Genomic DNA, 16,796 nt, shown 5'->3' with positions numbered 1-16,796 from the left:
CTAAGTGGGCTCCATGTTAGACATGAGAGATAGACTGCAGCAGTCTTCGGGTAAGGACGGAAGTTTATCGGGGAAGGAACAGAGGGTGGGGGCTGGAGAAGCTGGGAAAGGCCAGAAGAACAACCCATTCAGCTATGCTTTCACCACAACCCACCCCTTCTGCCCTGCTTCTGTGTAGACGCTCTCAGAGCCACTGTTGGGGCACTAATTATCACCAAGACTTTCTTCCTTCCTATGTGCTTTTCTTGAGAGCAAGAACTTTATCTTAGTTGTTTTTGTTCTCTGAGAAATTAACACAGTGCCCCGGACAGAATGAACACTTAATAAATGTTTGATAAATAAAAGGATGGATGAATGGATGGGTGGATGGATGGATGGATGGATAGATGGGTGAGTAACCCAGGGATTCTCAGTGTCTTCTCTCTCCATTCTCAAAGGGGCAGAATTTGCAAATTTAAGAACTTTCTAGGTTTGTTCTTGAAAATGTCCTCCAGGTCTTCCCATGACTGCATCTTTAACTCTGAGCCCTTAAGAGTCAGTGCTAGCAGGACATTCTGGTATAGCAGAGCAAGGAGCAATGATAAAACTGAACAAAATTCCCAGAAAAAGAAAACATTTCAGAGATCAATCAAAGCTACATGCCAAACTGAGAAATCAATCAAAGCTACACGCCAAACTGAGAAGTGGTTATTCATGAAAAACTACAGTAAGTCCCCTACATACGAACCTTCAAGTTACAAACTTTCCAAGATGCAAACGTGGTCTTCAGCAACTTAGTGACCCTCGGCGAGAAGCTGGAGCTAGATCTGCAAGAGGACGACTTCATTGAACTCCTGGCTGTGCAACACGAGGAGCTTACTAATGAAGACCTGATGGAATTGGAGACCCAGAGAAAGGATGAAGAGAGGCAAGAGGAAGAAGAAGTAACTGAAGAACCAAAGAGATGCAGGAAATGGCAAGGGGGTTATCTTTATTTGAGGAGGCACTGTTAGTTTTTGAGGCACAGGACCCGAACATACAACAGTACACGAAGTTTGCAGCAGCCGTTCAGAATGCTATCAAGTCATCTATGATAAGAAAAAAAGAAATACTACCCAGACATCACTGGATCAGTTTTTCAAGGGGGTAGATAGAATTGAATCCAGCAAGGAGCCAGACCCTGTGGCATCAGCGTCAGGCATGAGTGACATTGCAGCTTGTCCTCCGTCTCCTATTGCTGAAGATCCTTCAGCTCTACCATCTCCCACCTCCTCTCCCTCCTCCAGTCAGTAACTCTTCTTGCCTGTTCACTTGATGCCAAGCCCTGTGTGCCAGCTGTTGTACTGGACTAGTGTAGTTTTCAAGGTACTGTACTGTAAGATTAAAAATGTTTAGTTTTTCTGTTTGCTTTTTTTAATGTATTTTTTGTGTGAAAAGTGTTATAAACTTATTACAGTACAGTACTGTATAGCCGATTGTGTTAGTTGGGTACCTTTGTTGGACTAACTTTGTAGGACTTATGAACAAATTGGACTTACGAACAAACACACTCTTGGAATGGAACTCATTCATATGTAAGGGACTTACTGTACTGCACTTCAGATAAGAACAATGGAAGTATCTAGCATCCTTGGCTGGGGCTGCTCTTTTCCCTCTTCCAGATCCTTCTCCCAAAGTGAGGTAAGCCATGAAAGCCACTAGCTTTGATGGCAGAAGGGGTAGCTTGATTTGGAGTAGAGCACTGGAAACCCCAACCCAGGGGCACAGTCAGTAAGAGTAGCAATTTCAGTAGCCAGTGAGCAGAGAAGACCAGCAATTCAGCTAGCCTGAGGTTGTGGTTCTCACTGGGGCAAGTACAGTACAGACCAGCAGACTGGCCAGAAATTTAACAGGGAGATGTGGGAAAAGATACAAGGATAGGAAGCCTTGACAAGCTCTTGACATATCGATGTAGGAGAGACTGGAGAGGACCCAAGCTATGCAGATATCCCAAGCAGATTATAAGCCTGTGCACATGTTCTGAGAAGATATGAAAGGAAAAGGGAGCAGACTAAAAACTACTTGAACTTTAAAGGTACTCCTTTTCTTATATAAACCAATCCATCAGGGGAGGGTTGAAGCCTTACCTGCTCAGAATGTTTGAGCACAACCTCTGACAAATCATTGATTAACTAGTAGGCTATACAGATACAGGGGTAAGTTTCTAGGCATCCAGGCTTTAAAAGACGGGGGTGGGAGAGGGAATAGGTTTTTGAAAAAACTAAGCAGAGACATCTGCAGCTGCACTCTGAGGGAAAATAGATTCCAGAGGTTTAGTCCAGGCAAGTTATTAAACAACAATCAAACAGCCACAACAACCACGATTGGAGGGTGAGGGAGGATCAGAATCCAGAGTGGCTACACTATGTAATCTTAAATTATTCAGTTTTCAACAAGAAGTTATAAGATCTGCAAAGAAACAGGAAAGTGTGAGTGAACCACGCTAAGGAAAGGTGGAAAAAAAGCAGTCAGTAGAAATTTTGTCTAAGGGATCCCTGATGTTGGAGTTAGCAGACAAGAATATCGAAGCAGATGTTATAAACATGTTCAAAAAACTAAAGAGAACAATCTTTTAAAAATTAAAGAGAAAAACAAATATTGTATGTTAATGCATATATGTGGAATCTAAAACAATGGTACAGATGAACTGGTTTGCAAGGCAGAAAGAGAGACACAGATGTAGAGAACAAACGTATGGACACCAAGGGGGAAAAGGGGTGTGTGTGGGGGATGAATAGGGAGATTGGGATTGACATATATACACTAATATGTATAAAATAGATAACTAATGAGAGCCTGCTGTATAGCTACAGGGAACTCCACTTGGCTGTATAGTAGAGACTAACATAACATTGTACAACAACTATACTCCAATAAAAAAGAATTAAATTAAAAGAAAGTATAAAAAATTAAAGAAAATATAACAATGACTCAACAAATAGAGAATATCAACAAAGATAGAAATTATTTTTTAAAAAAACAAATGAAAACTTTGGAGCTGAAATCTCCAACTAACCAAAATGAAAAATTCATAAGAAGGACTCAACACCAGATTTGATATGGGGATAAGAAAGAATCAACAAATTTGAAGATAGATGAATAGAAATTATCTAATCTGAAGAAAAAGGGGGAAAAAAAGAATGAATAATAATGGTATTACCTTGGACACATGTGGAAAAACATAAAAAAAACCCCAATATATGTATAATGGGAATCTCAGAAGGAGAAGAAAGAGAGATGGGGGCTGGGGATGGTAATAAAAAAAATAATGCCCAAAATGTTTCAGTTTTGATGAAAAATGACATATTCTAGAAGCTCAATGAACCACAAGTAGAATAAACACAAAGAGATCCACCCTAAACACATCATAGTCAAATTGTTGAGTAAAAAAGAGAAAATCTTGAAAGTAGCAAGAGAAAAATGACTCATCACAAGTAGAGAAACAGCAATATAATTAATGGTAGACTTTTCATCAGAAACAATGGAAACCAGAAGGCAGTGGAGTGACATATTCAAAATTCTGAAGGAAAAAAATATCAACGAAGAATTCTATATCCACTAAAACTATACTTCAAAACCCAAAAGTAATATGGAGACATTTTCAAACAATGACTCAGATAATTTGTTTCTAGCAGACCTGCCTTAAAAGAAACACATTTATTTATGCTGAATAATTTGTTGCTAGCAGACCTGCCTTAAAAGAAACACATTTATTTATGCTGAAAGGAAATAACATCAGACAGGTACTTGAATCAAAGAAATGAAAAGCACCAGAAAAGGTAAATATAAGGATAATACAACATGTTGCATTTTTTTAATCTTTTCCTAAATTCTTTAAAAGACAGAAGATTGCAGAAAACAGTAATTATAACTTGCTGTGATGTTGGGCTTATAACATGCAAACACACATACACACACATAAGTTCTAGACATCTGTTGCACAACAATGTGAATCTACTTAACACCACTGAACTATACACTTAAAAATGATTAAGATGATAAATTTTCTATTATTTTTTACCACAATTAAATATTTTAAACATTTATTGAAAGGATAGATAATTCAATAATAGTTGTAGACTTTAATACCCCACTCTCAATAGCATAACTAGACAAATCACCAAGAATACAGAAAATAACACTGTCAACCAATATGACCTAACCAGTATCTATAGAATACTCACCCAGTGACAGCAGAATATGCATTCATCTCAAGAACACATGGAATATTTTCAAGAATAGATCATGTTCTATGTCATAAAACAAGTCTCAATAAATTTAAGAGAACTGAAATCATACGAAGTATGCTCTGCAATCACAATGGAATTAAATTAAAATCAAAAACAGAAAGAAATTTAGGAAATCCCTGAATATTTGGAAATTAAGCAGCATAATTCTAATTAACCCACAGGTCAAAGGAAAAAAATCAGAGGACAAATTTGGAAATATTTTAACTAGAGGAAAACAAAACATCAAAATTTATAGGATGCAACTAAAACAGTGGTTAGAGGGAAGATCTAGTTTTAACCATTTATCTTAAAAAAGAAGAAAAGTTTCAAATTAATAACTTAAGCTGGGACTTCCCTGGTGGCGCAGTGGTTAAGAATCCACCTGCTAATGCAGGGGACAGGGTTATGAGCCCTGGTCCAGGAAGATCCCACGTGCTGCGGAGCAACTAAGCCCATGCACCACAACTACTGAGCCTGTACTCTAGAGCCCACAAGCCACAACTACTGAGCCTGCATGCCACAAATAGTGAAGCCCACATGCCTAGAGCCCGTTCTCTGCAACAAGAGAAGCCACTGCAATGAGAGGCCCGCACACCTTGACCAAGAGCAGCCCCTGCTTTCCACAACTAGAAAAAGCCTGTGCACAGCAACAAAGACCCAATGCAGCCAAAAATAAAAAATAAATACATAAATTTATTTTTAAAAAATTATAAAATAAATAACTTAAGTTTCCTCTTTATGAAACTAAAAAACAAAGAGAAAACCAAACCCAAAGCAAATGAAAGGAAGTAAATAATAAAGATGGAATGGGAGCCAATGAAATATAAAACATAAAAACAATAGAAAAAAAATCAATGAAACCAAAAGCTCATTCTTTCAGAAGATCAACAAAGTTGAAAAACCTTTAGCTAGGCTGATCAAGAAGAAAAAAGACACAAATTATCAAGAACAAGAATAAAAAAGGGAAAATCACTAAAAAGGGATACTATGAACAATTTTGTGTCAATAAAATAGACAACTTAAGTGAAACAAATCAATTCCTAGAAAGGCACAAATTACCTGAACTGACTCAAGAAGACAGAAAATTTGAATAAACCTATAATTTGCTTTAAATTTTTAATTAGTAGTTTTTAAATCTTCCCACAAAGAAAAATCCACTCTTCAGTGATGAATTCTATCAAATATTTAAAGAAGAAATAATACCATCCCTTTACAAACTTCCAGAAAACTAATTCGATTAAACAGTATTACCTTGATACCAAAGTCAGACAAGACATCACAAGAAAAGAAAAGTAGATCAACATACTTCATGAACATAGATGTTAACATTTTAACAAAATATTAGCAAACAAAATTCAACAATATATTGGGTTGGCCAAAAAGTTCCTTCCATTTTTAAGTAAAAATAAAAGACACATTTTTCATTTTCACCAAGAACTTTATTGAACAACGTATTCACCCTTTTGTTCCACTAACTTGTGCCATTTTCCAGGCAACTTCATAATTCCATCTTCCCAAAACTTTTTACCTTTTTGAGCAAAGAACCATTCCAGCTGTCATTTACAGTCTTCCAGGGAACTGAAATCTTTTCCATTAAGAGAATTTTGTAAAGATCTAAATAAATGGAAATCCAAAGGTACAATGTCTGGTGAATATGGCAGATGAATCAGAACTTTCCAGCCAAGCTGTAACAGTTTTTGCCTGGTCATCAAAGAAACGTGTAGTCTTGCATTATCCTGATGGAAGGTTATGAGTTTCCTGTTGACTAATTCTGGACGCTTTTTGTTGAGTGCTGCTTTCAGCTGGCCTAATTCGGAGCAGTACTTGGAATTAATGGTTTGGTTTTCTGGAAGGAGCTCATAATAGAGGACTCCCTTCCAATCCCACCATATACACAACATCACCTTCTTTGGATGAAGACTGGCCTTTGGTGTGGTTGGTGGTCGTTCACTTCACTTGCCCCACGATCCCTTCCATTCCACATTATTGTACAGTATCCACTTTTCATCATCCATCACAATTTGTTTTAAAAATGGAATGTTTTCGTTATGCTCAAGTAAGGAATCTCATGCCAAAGTACAATCAAGAAGGTTTTTTTCACTTAACTTATGTGGAACCCAAACACCAAAGTAATTAACATAACTAAGCTGGTGCAAATGATTTTCAACGCTTGATTTGGATATCTTGAGTATGTTGGCCATCTCCTGCGTGGTATAATGTTGATTGTTCTCAATTAATGTCTCGATTTGATTGCTATCAACTTCAACTGGTCTACTCAACTGTGGAGCATCGTCCAGCACGAAACTTCGCAAACCACTTTTGACACACTCCCTCAGTCACAGCACCTTCTCCACACACTGCACAAATCTCTTTTTTGCATTTCAGTTGCATTTTTACCTTTCTTGAAACAATAAAGCATAATATGCTGAAAATGTTCCTTTTTTCTTCCATCTTCAATATTAAAACGGCTACACAAAAATTCACCAGTTTTGATGTTTTCTTTTTAAATGCACGCTGATATGACAGCTGTCACAATACAATCTAACAAAATTGTTTCAAATGAAGTTAAAAACAACTAAGCGTTACTAGAGCCATCTTACAGAAAAGACCGAATGAACTTTTTGGCCAACCCAATATAAAAACGGATTATTCATCATGACCAAGTAGGACTTGTCCCAGAAGTGCAAGGTTGGTTTAACCTCTGAAAAAATCAATCAATGTAATACACTATATTAATAGAACAAAGGGAAAAAACCATCTGAAGATACAGAAAACAATATATGACAAAATATAGCAAACATGATAAAAATTCTCTACATAGTAGGAATAGAAGGGAAATTCCTCAACCTGGTAAAGAGCATCTATAGAAAACCTATTTCTGATATCCTATATAATGGTGAAAGAATGCACACTTTCCCCCTAAAATTGGGAACAAGGCAGGATATCCCTTCTCATCTCTTCTATTCAATATTCTACTGGCAGTTCTAGCCAGTACAGTCATGCAAGGAAAATAAATAAAAGGCAACCACATTGGAAGGGAAATAAAACTGTCTTTATTCACTAACAACATAATTCTGTGTAGAAAAGCTTAAGGAACACACACACACGCAAACACACACACACAGCTAGCTGCTAGAACTAATAAATGGGTCCAGCAAGGTCACAAGATATAAGATTAATATAAAACAAATTGTACTTCTATATTCTAACCACATACAATCTGAAAAATGAAAAAAAATCCCATTCACAATAATATCTGAAAGAATAAAATATTTAGGACTAAATTTAACAGAAGAAATTCAAGTTTGGGACACTGAAACTATAAAACGCTTGTTAGACAATTTGAAGAAAATTCAAATCAGTGGAGAGAGAGTCCAAGCCCATAGATTGGAGACTCAATATCATTAGGATAATAATTCTGCCCAAATTGATCTATACATTTAACATTATCCCTATCAAAAACACAGTAGGCTTTTTTTGTCAAAATTGATTGGCTGATCCTAAAATTCATATGCAGATGCAAATGACCCAGAATAGCCAAAACAATTTTTTAAAAGAAAAAAGTGGAAGAACTTACACTACTTGACTTTAAAACTTACTACAAAGCTATTCTAATCAAGATAATGTGGTCCTGCAATGTTCATTGTAGCAGTATTTACAATAGCCAGGACATGGAAGCAACTTAAGTGTCCATCGACAGACACAGAAGATGTGGTACATATATACAATGGAATATTACTCAGCCATAAAAAGAAACGAAATTGAGTTATTTGTAGTGAGGTGGATGGACCTAGAGTCTGTCATACAGAGTGAAGTAAGTCAGAAAGAGAAAAACAGATACCGTATGCTAACACATATATATGGAATCTAAAAAAAAAAAAAGAAGAACCTAGGGGCAGGACAGGAATAAAGATGCAGACATAGAGAATGGACTTAAGGACACGGGGAGGGGGAAGGGTAAGCTGGGACGAAGTGAGAGAGTGGCATGGACATATATACACTACCAAACATATAATAGATAGCTAGTGGGAAGCAGCCGCATAGCACAGGGAGATCAGCTCAGTGCTTTGTGACCACCTAGAGGGGTGGGATAGGGAGGGTGGGAGGGAGACGCAAGAGGGAGGGGATATGGGGTTATATGTGTACATATATCAGCTGATTCACTTCGTTATACAGCAGAAACTAACACAACAATGTAAAGCAATTATACTCCAATAAAGATGTTAAAAAAAAAAAAAGATAATGTGGTCCTGACGTAAGGATAGGATCAATAGAACAGAACTGAGAGTTCAGATTATAAAACTATTACATTTATAATCAATTGATTTTCAACAAAGGTGCCAAAGCAGTTTAATGGGGGAAAGAATCATGTTTTCAACAAGTAGTAATGTGACAATCAAATACCCATATGCAAAAGGCTGACTTTAGACCCTTATCTCACACCATACACAAAAAATCAAAGTTAACTAAAACTGTAAAACTTTTACCAGAAAACTTAGCAAAACACTTTGAATCTTGGGTTAGGCAAAGAGTTCTTAGATAATGACACCAAAAGCACACACCATATAAGAAAAAAGTGATAAATTGAGCTGCATCAAAATGAAAAGCTTTTGTGTTTCAAAAGACACCCTTAAGAAGATGAAAAGAGAAGACATGTACTGGGAGAAAATATTTGCCAATCATATATTTGGTAAGGGATCTGTATCCAGAGTACGTAAAGAACTCTTACAACTCAATAATTAGAAGACAAAAACCCCAGTTTAAAAACAGACAAAATTGACTAGACATCACCAAAGAAAATATACAAATGGCTAATAAGCGCAGGAAAAATGTCAACATCATTAGTCATTAGGGAAATGCAAATCAAAACCACAATGAGATAGCATTATACACCCACTAGAATGGCTATAATCAAAAAGACAATGACAAGTTTGGCAAGCATGTGACACACTGGAACCCTCATACATTGCTGGTGGGCATGTAAAATGGGGCAGCCATCTTGAAAAACAGCGTGGCAGTTTCTTCAAGAGCTAAACATAAACTTACCATACACCCCAGCAATCTCATTCTTAGGTACCTATTCAAGAGACATGAAAACATTTGTCCACACAAAGACGTGTACATGAATGCTCGTAGCAGCATCATTCGTAAGAGCCCCCAAACTCAAAACAATCCAAATGTCCATCAATCGGTGAATGGATGAACCAAGTGTATATCCTTACGATGGGACTGTATTCAGCAATGGAAAGGAAGGAACTACTCAGACACCTCGGATGAACCTCAAAAACACCACACAAAGTGACAGAAGCCGGAAGCAAAAGACTACACATTTTACAATTTCATTTACATGAAATGTCCCAAAAAGGCAGATTTATAGAAACAGAAAGCAGATGGGTGGTTATCATGGGCTGGGGGTGGGAACAGGGACTGACCAAAGATGGTGGAATTACCAGGGTGATGAAATGGTTCTAAAACTGGATTAAGGTGATGATTGTAAAACTCTCTATATTTACTAAACAACATTGAATTGTAGACTTAAATAAGCAAGTTTTATGGTATTTAAAGCTGTAAAAAAAAAAAAAAAAGTCAATGTCCTGGCAGAGGGTTGGACTGGATAAAACTCACCTTCAACCCACCCCCTTGTCAACTTGATTCCTCAGTTTCTACAAGACCGACATACCAGACTGTGCAGGCAAATGCCCAATTTCTTTACTGAAAAGTTAGGGTAAGGGCAGTTTCAGAAGGAGAATTACAAGGCTCAAGGAGAAAGGTTAAGGTTTAAAGATTTTGAAACTTCCTTCAATCTCGCAAGAGATCACAGCCACGTCTTCTGAGCGCCCCCTGCTCCCAAGCGCTGTTCCTCCCTGCGCCCTCCCTGCATCCTTAAGCAGCTGCCAGACCTCATCCTCAGGGGGTTATTCCAGCTCTGGGTGGGACCAGGTCTCTGGGCTCATGGGTGAGGCTCATGCACCTTCCAACTCTGGTGCCTTTAATCTCCCATGAGAGCTGGGGCTTGCAACTTTCTTTACCAGTTGACCATTGTAGGAACACCAGTTCCCAGAGGGGATTTCTCCTGGAGACAGGCAGAGATACCACATGTATCCAGTCCTTCTGTCTGAGGCACCAACTGGCTCCCAGAGTCTTTGGATCACTCCCCCAACCTCCACACAGACTGAGAAGATGTTTATTTCTTTCCCACTCTTCCTGGGGACCTGCGGGTCTCACCACCTTGATTACAACCAGCCAGCATACACCAGCAGGAGGCTGCCAGAAGAGCATGCATCCGGGGCTGGAGTCCAAGGGTGCTTGATGGAGGAGGCCAGAGGATAAGGCTAGACAGGGGAGATTGTCATGTGGGGTGCATTTCCCCAGAACACAGGATTTAACTTCCTTACCAGAACACCACGTGATGGTACAAACTTGCTACTTCGGATGGTTCCAGAAGTGTGGGGAAAAACCAATGCCCACACTGAAGTTGAAATGCCAGGATTGCCACAGCAGTCAGTACAAGAAAGGATTGAAAGGCTCAGAGACGTCTGTTGGATTGGATGCGGTGTGTAAGGTCAGAAGACACACAGGTGATTAGGTTACATACGAAGCCCTGGAAGATAAGTCATTTATCAAGGCCATGAGCTAGTGAGAGGAGCGCCAGCAATCATTATGACATTCCTTGGGCATCCCCCCTCTGTAGGCCAGGGCTGATGTTAGAAGATGAATTTACAGCACTTGTTTCCCTGATAGCAATGGCGACGCAAGCCATCAGAAGCCAGGGTGATGCAGCTGTGATAAACAACAGGGTGAGAGTGGCAGCCAAGGGGCTCAGAAGGGGTGGGCGTGCAAGCTGAAACAGATGCATCGTCATGACAGCCCCACTCAGCGGCGGCCTCAAATATCAGTGATGAGGGAAAACCCTCCCAACGGGCAGGGTTCGAGTGGTGCCTCTGGTCATTCACTTTTGCGACCTAAAGTTAGGATATATAGTCTCAGGTCAATGGCAAAGACCTTGGCAGGCTGTTGAGGGACTTGTAAAGAGGCAGATTGGAAGATCTGGGACGAGGAAGTCTGCAAAAGAAACACGTAGGTGAGTAGACGGGAGTGGACACAAGAGGTGAAGCTCTTTTTATCATATGGCCCACCACCAAAGAAGCACTAAACAACCCAATGGCTTGGCCAGCTGACATCAGCAAGACTCCTCATCAGCTCCCTCAGTGCCGACATGAGGGACACATGAGCCGAGGGGATGTGGGGGCCACGCACGGTCCCAAAAGCATGGGTTTCCACTCAGCAAGGCTGATCTAGCTACTGCCACCACTGCCCAGGCCTGGGAAGGGCAAGGTGACTAGGAGTCTAACCCCTCAGGGACGAGGGTCCTACAGCCAGATAAGTCCTTGAGACCAACAAAGGGGCTGGCTGGAGGGGCAGGGAATCTAAAGTCGACAGTAGAGGAAGGAGATGCGATTATGCGTGTGAGTTAGTGGCCCTGAGATGAGCTGTAGGGTCAGGTTCAGTAGCTCCACTAACCTTTCTCTTCCAAGTTTCCAGCAGGAAGAGAGTGCCCCCTGGATCCTAGAGGAGCAGCTCCCAGAACATGTATGAAGACATAGATCCAGAGGTGCCAGGGGTGGACAGAGGTGAGCACCGTGATGAGGAACTGAGGAACCCATATTCCTCAACAAGGGGGCTTTTGTCCCGACGGCTGGGAGCCCTGTTGGCAGTCAACCTGCAGCTCTCGCTGTGGGGAGTCCCCGAAGCCAAGGTCACATGCTCTCCCGCGTGCCCCGCATGCCATGACCGCTCCCTGCAGGAGTCCAAAAGGCTAGCTGTCTCAGCCCAGCTCAGGTTGACAACAAAGGCCACTCTAGTTCCAAAGCTCACCGTGGAGCCCACCCAGGCAGTCCTCGCACCCACACCTTGGCTCCTCCCTCTGCCCAGTCCTGCTTCCATCCCCTTCCATAGGTTTCTATTCTTTTGTATATAAAGGTATTTCAATGCAGTCGTTAATCACATGCCCAAACATTGTTTTATAACTACATATAATAATATAATTCTCCTTCCACTTCAAAACCCACATTTCCATCCAAAGGTCACAGCTCTACCCATCTCCATGCCCACACCAACCAGTTTCCCCGGCAAAACTTTCTAGGTCGAGACTTCCCTGGTGGTGCAGTGGTTAAGAATCCGCCTGCCAGTGCAAGGAACACGGGTTCAAGCCCTGGTCCGGGAAGATCCCACATGCTGAGGAGCAATGAAGCGTGTGCGCCACAACTACTGAGCCTGTGCTCTAGAGCCCGCAAGCCACAACTACTGAGCCTGCGTGCTACAATTACTGAAGACTACGCCCCTTCTCCGCAACAAGAGAAGCCACCACAATGAGAAGCCCACGCACCGCAACGAAGAGTAGCCCCTGCTCGCCGCAACTAGAGAAAGCCCGCGCACAGCAACAAAGACCCAACGCAGCCAAAAATAAATTTTAAAAATAAAAATAAATAAATTTATTTTTTTAAAAATCCTTTCTATGTCTTGGCAATTTACAACAAGATGGCTGCCATTTTTGTGAGCAATGCTTTGTACCAGGCATTTCTCACGCATCCTCTCATTTGATCCTTAGCACAGCTATGAGGTCATTCCTATGTCTTTTCCATTTCTGATGAGGGAACCGGAGCTCAGAAGGTTCAGTTGCTCACTCAAAGTCACATCTCTAGTGAGCAGTGGGACCAGTCTGATTCCCGAGCCACTGCATGCCCACACCACGTTTCCAGTTACCACACAAAAGGAGAAGACTTGCTCGGTGCTCCCAGAGGACAGGAGGAGGACCAATGGGTGGACATTTTGCAGGGAGGCATATCTCAGGTAAGGAAAATGAGGAACGCTAGCAAGGGAATATTCAAAAGAGAGTTGGGATTTTTTGAGAAGTAGTGAGAGCCCTATCTCTGGGGATATCCAGGCTTCTACCAGGACTAAGAGAAATGTTCATTTGGGCAATCAGAAAGGCCCCAGCCAACTCTCAGAAGAATGGATTCTCTGATTCCATAAATGACACGAATCTCCTAGCACGGAGCTGACTTGAAGTTACCAACTGACAGTGATTTGAGGATCAGCGGGGTCTTGACCAGCACAGAAGTCCTTCAACTGCAGTGAGGCCTGCCTTGGCTTGTGGAACACTGCCCACTGCCGGGGGTGACTCTCACTGCCCCAAAAGCAGGACGCTCAACTGAATGACGGCTGGAGGTCCCTCCACAGTCCCGGTGCCCTTGACTGCATCCTACCAGGTGTTTAATGGATGCTCTAGATGTGTGTGGTGATGAATGCCAATCAGCCTCAGAGGGCAAAACTTATGGAGATGCAGATGGAGATATACCAACTACAGCTCCTACTGTCTCGTGATCTCTTCCCATTCCTAAAACGTGTGTCTTGAAGCCTTGTGTGTGCGTTACCTGCACATGCAACAGCCTCAGATTCTGAGCATGACTCCTTCCTCTGATATCCTCCTTGGTAACCCCTTGGCTTTGGGATTCCCAGACTGGAGAGTAGCATTCTTCCTCTGATGCAGTGACCTCTCTATCAGCACCCACCCCAGCCAGAAAACCTGGACGTTGGAGAAATTCAGAGTAGTTCCTCATCGAGAAAAGTGCAATCCTCAACTCAGTTCACCTATCCTTCAGTCACCGCTTTAGATCCAAGTGAAGCTGAAGGAATATCAGCTCTCCAACAACAAATGGGATTCTTTGAGGTTTAATATTCTTACTTAGAACTCATTCATTCATTTAACAGATATGTATTGAGCCAGAACCTATAATAGGCTTGTGTTAGTCCATTCAGGCTGCTATAACAAAATACCAGAGACTGGGGGTTTAGAAACAACAAAGAATTATTTCTCCCAGGTCTGGATGCAGGAAGTCCAGGATCATGGCACCAGCATGGTCAGGTTTTGCTGAAGAGACCCACTTCCTGGTTCATAGCCAGTGCCTTCTCCCTGTATTCTCACACAGGGGAAGGGACTAGTGATCTCTCTGGGGCTTCTTTTATAAGGGCACTAATCCCATGATGGGGCTCCACCCTCATGAACTAAGCACCTTCCAAAAGCCCCACCTCCCAATACCATACCATCCAGGGTTAGAATTTCAACAAGTGAATTTGGGAGGGACAAAAACATTCAGATCAGAGCAAGGCTCTAAGACAGGCAAGTGTTTTCTGTTAAAGACCAGATAGTAAATATTTTAGGCTCTGCAGGCTAGCCGGTCTCTGTCACAACTACTTGACTCTGGTGGTATAGTGCAAAAGCGGCCACAGACAATGTGGAAACAGACTGGCATGGCTACAGCCCAATAAAACTTTATTTACAAAAACACACAGCAGTCCAGCTTGGCCCACAGGCCTTAGTTTGCCAACCCCTGCTCTAAGAGTACAAAGAAGAATAGATGTGTCTACGTGTATGTAGGAGGAGGTGGGGTTTCTTCAAGTCTTCTGAAATTTTGTGAAACTAGAAAAACAAACCTTGATCTCAACTCACTTTGACATGCCACAGCAAACCAAGGCAAGCACTGAAGGACTTCTGACCTCCAGCTCTTGACAGCACTAAAGAGCCCTGGGACAGGAGACCTGGGTTTGCATCTCACCAGTGCACACACCACTTCCAGGATCCTTGGTTTCCTCTTCAATAAATTGAGAATATTGATGCTTATATGAATCAAGGGATTAGATGAGGATCAGATGAGATAATAAATGGGAAAGTGCTCCAAAAATTATAAAAAGCTATGGAAATAGAAGGTATTTTCAATATTATCTCCCAACCTGATGCAAAGGTTGAGATTTGGTCCCAGTCCTGCCACTGATTAGCTGTGATTCTCTGGGAAGGTCACCTCTCCTCTCTCCACCTTGGTTTCCTCATCACTGAGATGCTCAAAGGGTATGACTGAAGTGTTTTGTTGAAAATGTGTATTTTTATCTTGTCTTAATGTCATTATTAAATAATAATCATTATTATCATCATTTTATACCATTATCATCATCTTTGTTTTTATCTGGGAGCTCGCTAGATATTTTTGTTGCCATGGCATATACTTGGCTGCCAAAGCCACTTTCCCCCTTTCACTTTGAAATAGGCCCTTGTTATTGCTCCAGCCCAGAACGAGGACCCTCCCCTAGGCTCCCAATAGGTCATTTGCTCACCTCTGTCATAGCTCTCAAAACTATGTGCAGTAATTGTCTGTCTGTCTCTCTGTCTGTGTATCTCTTCGCTAGACTGTGAGCAACTTGCTAAGAGGCAGGGAACCATGTCTAATTTATCTCGTATCCCAGCACCTGCCACGGTGTCCTGTGCATGGTAAGTTCTGCTGGGTTCATCTTACAAGAATCTTTGGATCTGCCCGGCCATGATTTTTGGCTCAATGTTGCTGCTGACCCTCCAAGAAGATGGCCTGCCACCAACTGCATGCGTGAGGGCCACAGAGAGGAAATGCCCACCTTCCTTGCCAGTTTCATGGCAGGACCATGTTGCCAAGGTGTGTCTACCTAGCCCCTGTGTGGCCTAAGCCAGTTCTCCAGATCGCCCTCAAGAGCAAGCCAACAGTGCCTCACCTCCCCCTCCTGCAGCATCCCCTCCCCTCCTGCTCTTGAGCATCTCTGTTCCTGCAGATGCACCTGGAGGCACCCTCAGGGCCCACAGGTCTGCAGGCTTCAGGTTCACGCTGTGACGGCCGCTGCTGCCCTCATGACATAGACCTTCCCCAGCGGCTGCTGGAGGAGCCGGGCAGTGCTTCCCGTAAGAGCAGAAGGTGTATCATCCAGGAGGCAAAATATCACCATTGGGGAAACACAGTCAGCGATCAGGTCTTCTCCTTCCCCAGGACAATCATGCAAGGTTGCCGTAGTTCACAGGCCTCGAGAAGTCATCCTGCAAAGACAAGCCATCAGCTGTACGTGGTTGAAGCTCAGTGCCTCCGTCCACTCGGGTGGCTATAATAGGGCACCACAGACCAGTGGCTTATAAGCAACAGAAATTTCTTTCTTATAGCACTTGACTCTGTTGACCACCCCCTCCACCCCCACGTCCTTGTCTCCAGGACGTGCTCCCTCCCAATTCCCCTGGCCAACCCTCCTCTACCTCTTCTCTAGATGCACTTCCTGTGCCCCAGCTCAGAACAGGTGTTCACCAGAACCCCACCTTCAGCCCACTGCCCCTCTTGCTCTTCCCAGTCACCTGAAGGGGTGTGCCGTCTCGTTCCCACAGTGACACCCCCCATCCTTTGCTGATGACTCTCAAATCTATGCCTGTCCTCCAAGTGTCAATCTGTATCCAGCTGTCTGCCGAGTGTCCCAAAAGTCCCTCAGCATCACCACGTCTAGAAAACATGCTGCTGCCCTTTCCCCTCTCTATCCCAGTTGGTGGTACTTCCACTGCTCAGCCCAAACCCAAGACCTGGGAGTCACCTGGAAGTCCCTCCCCCACTTCCAAACACTCAGCCGTCCTACCGACTCTTCTCCCCACAAAATTCTTAAACCTGCCCGCTTTGTTCTACACGATGACTCGCTGCCCTTGGGTGGAACCTG

Source organism: Orcinus orca, chromosome 2, assembly GCF_937001465.1.
Source record: "Orcinus orca chromosome 2, mOrcOrc1.1, whole genome shotgun sequence".
In the NCBI taxonomy this organism is placed as follows: Eukaryota; Metazoa; Chordata; class Mammalia; order Artiodactyla; family Delphinidae; genus Orcinus; species Orcinus orca.
Note: the sequence above shows the minus strand (reverse complement) of the source record.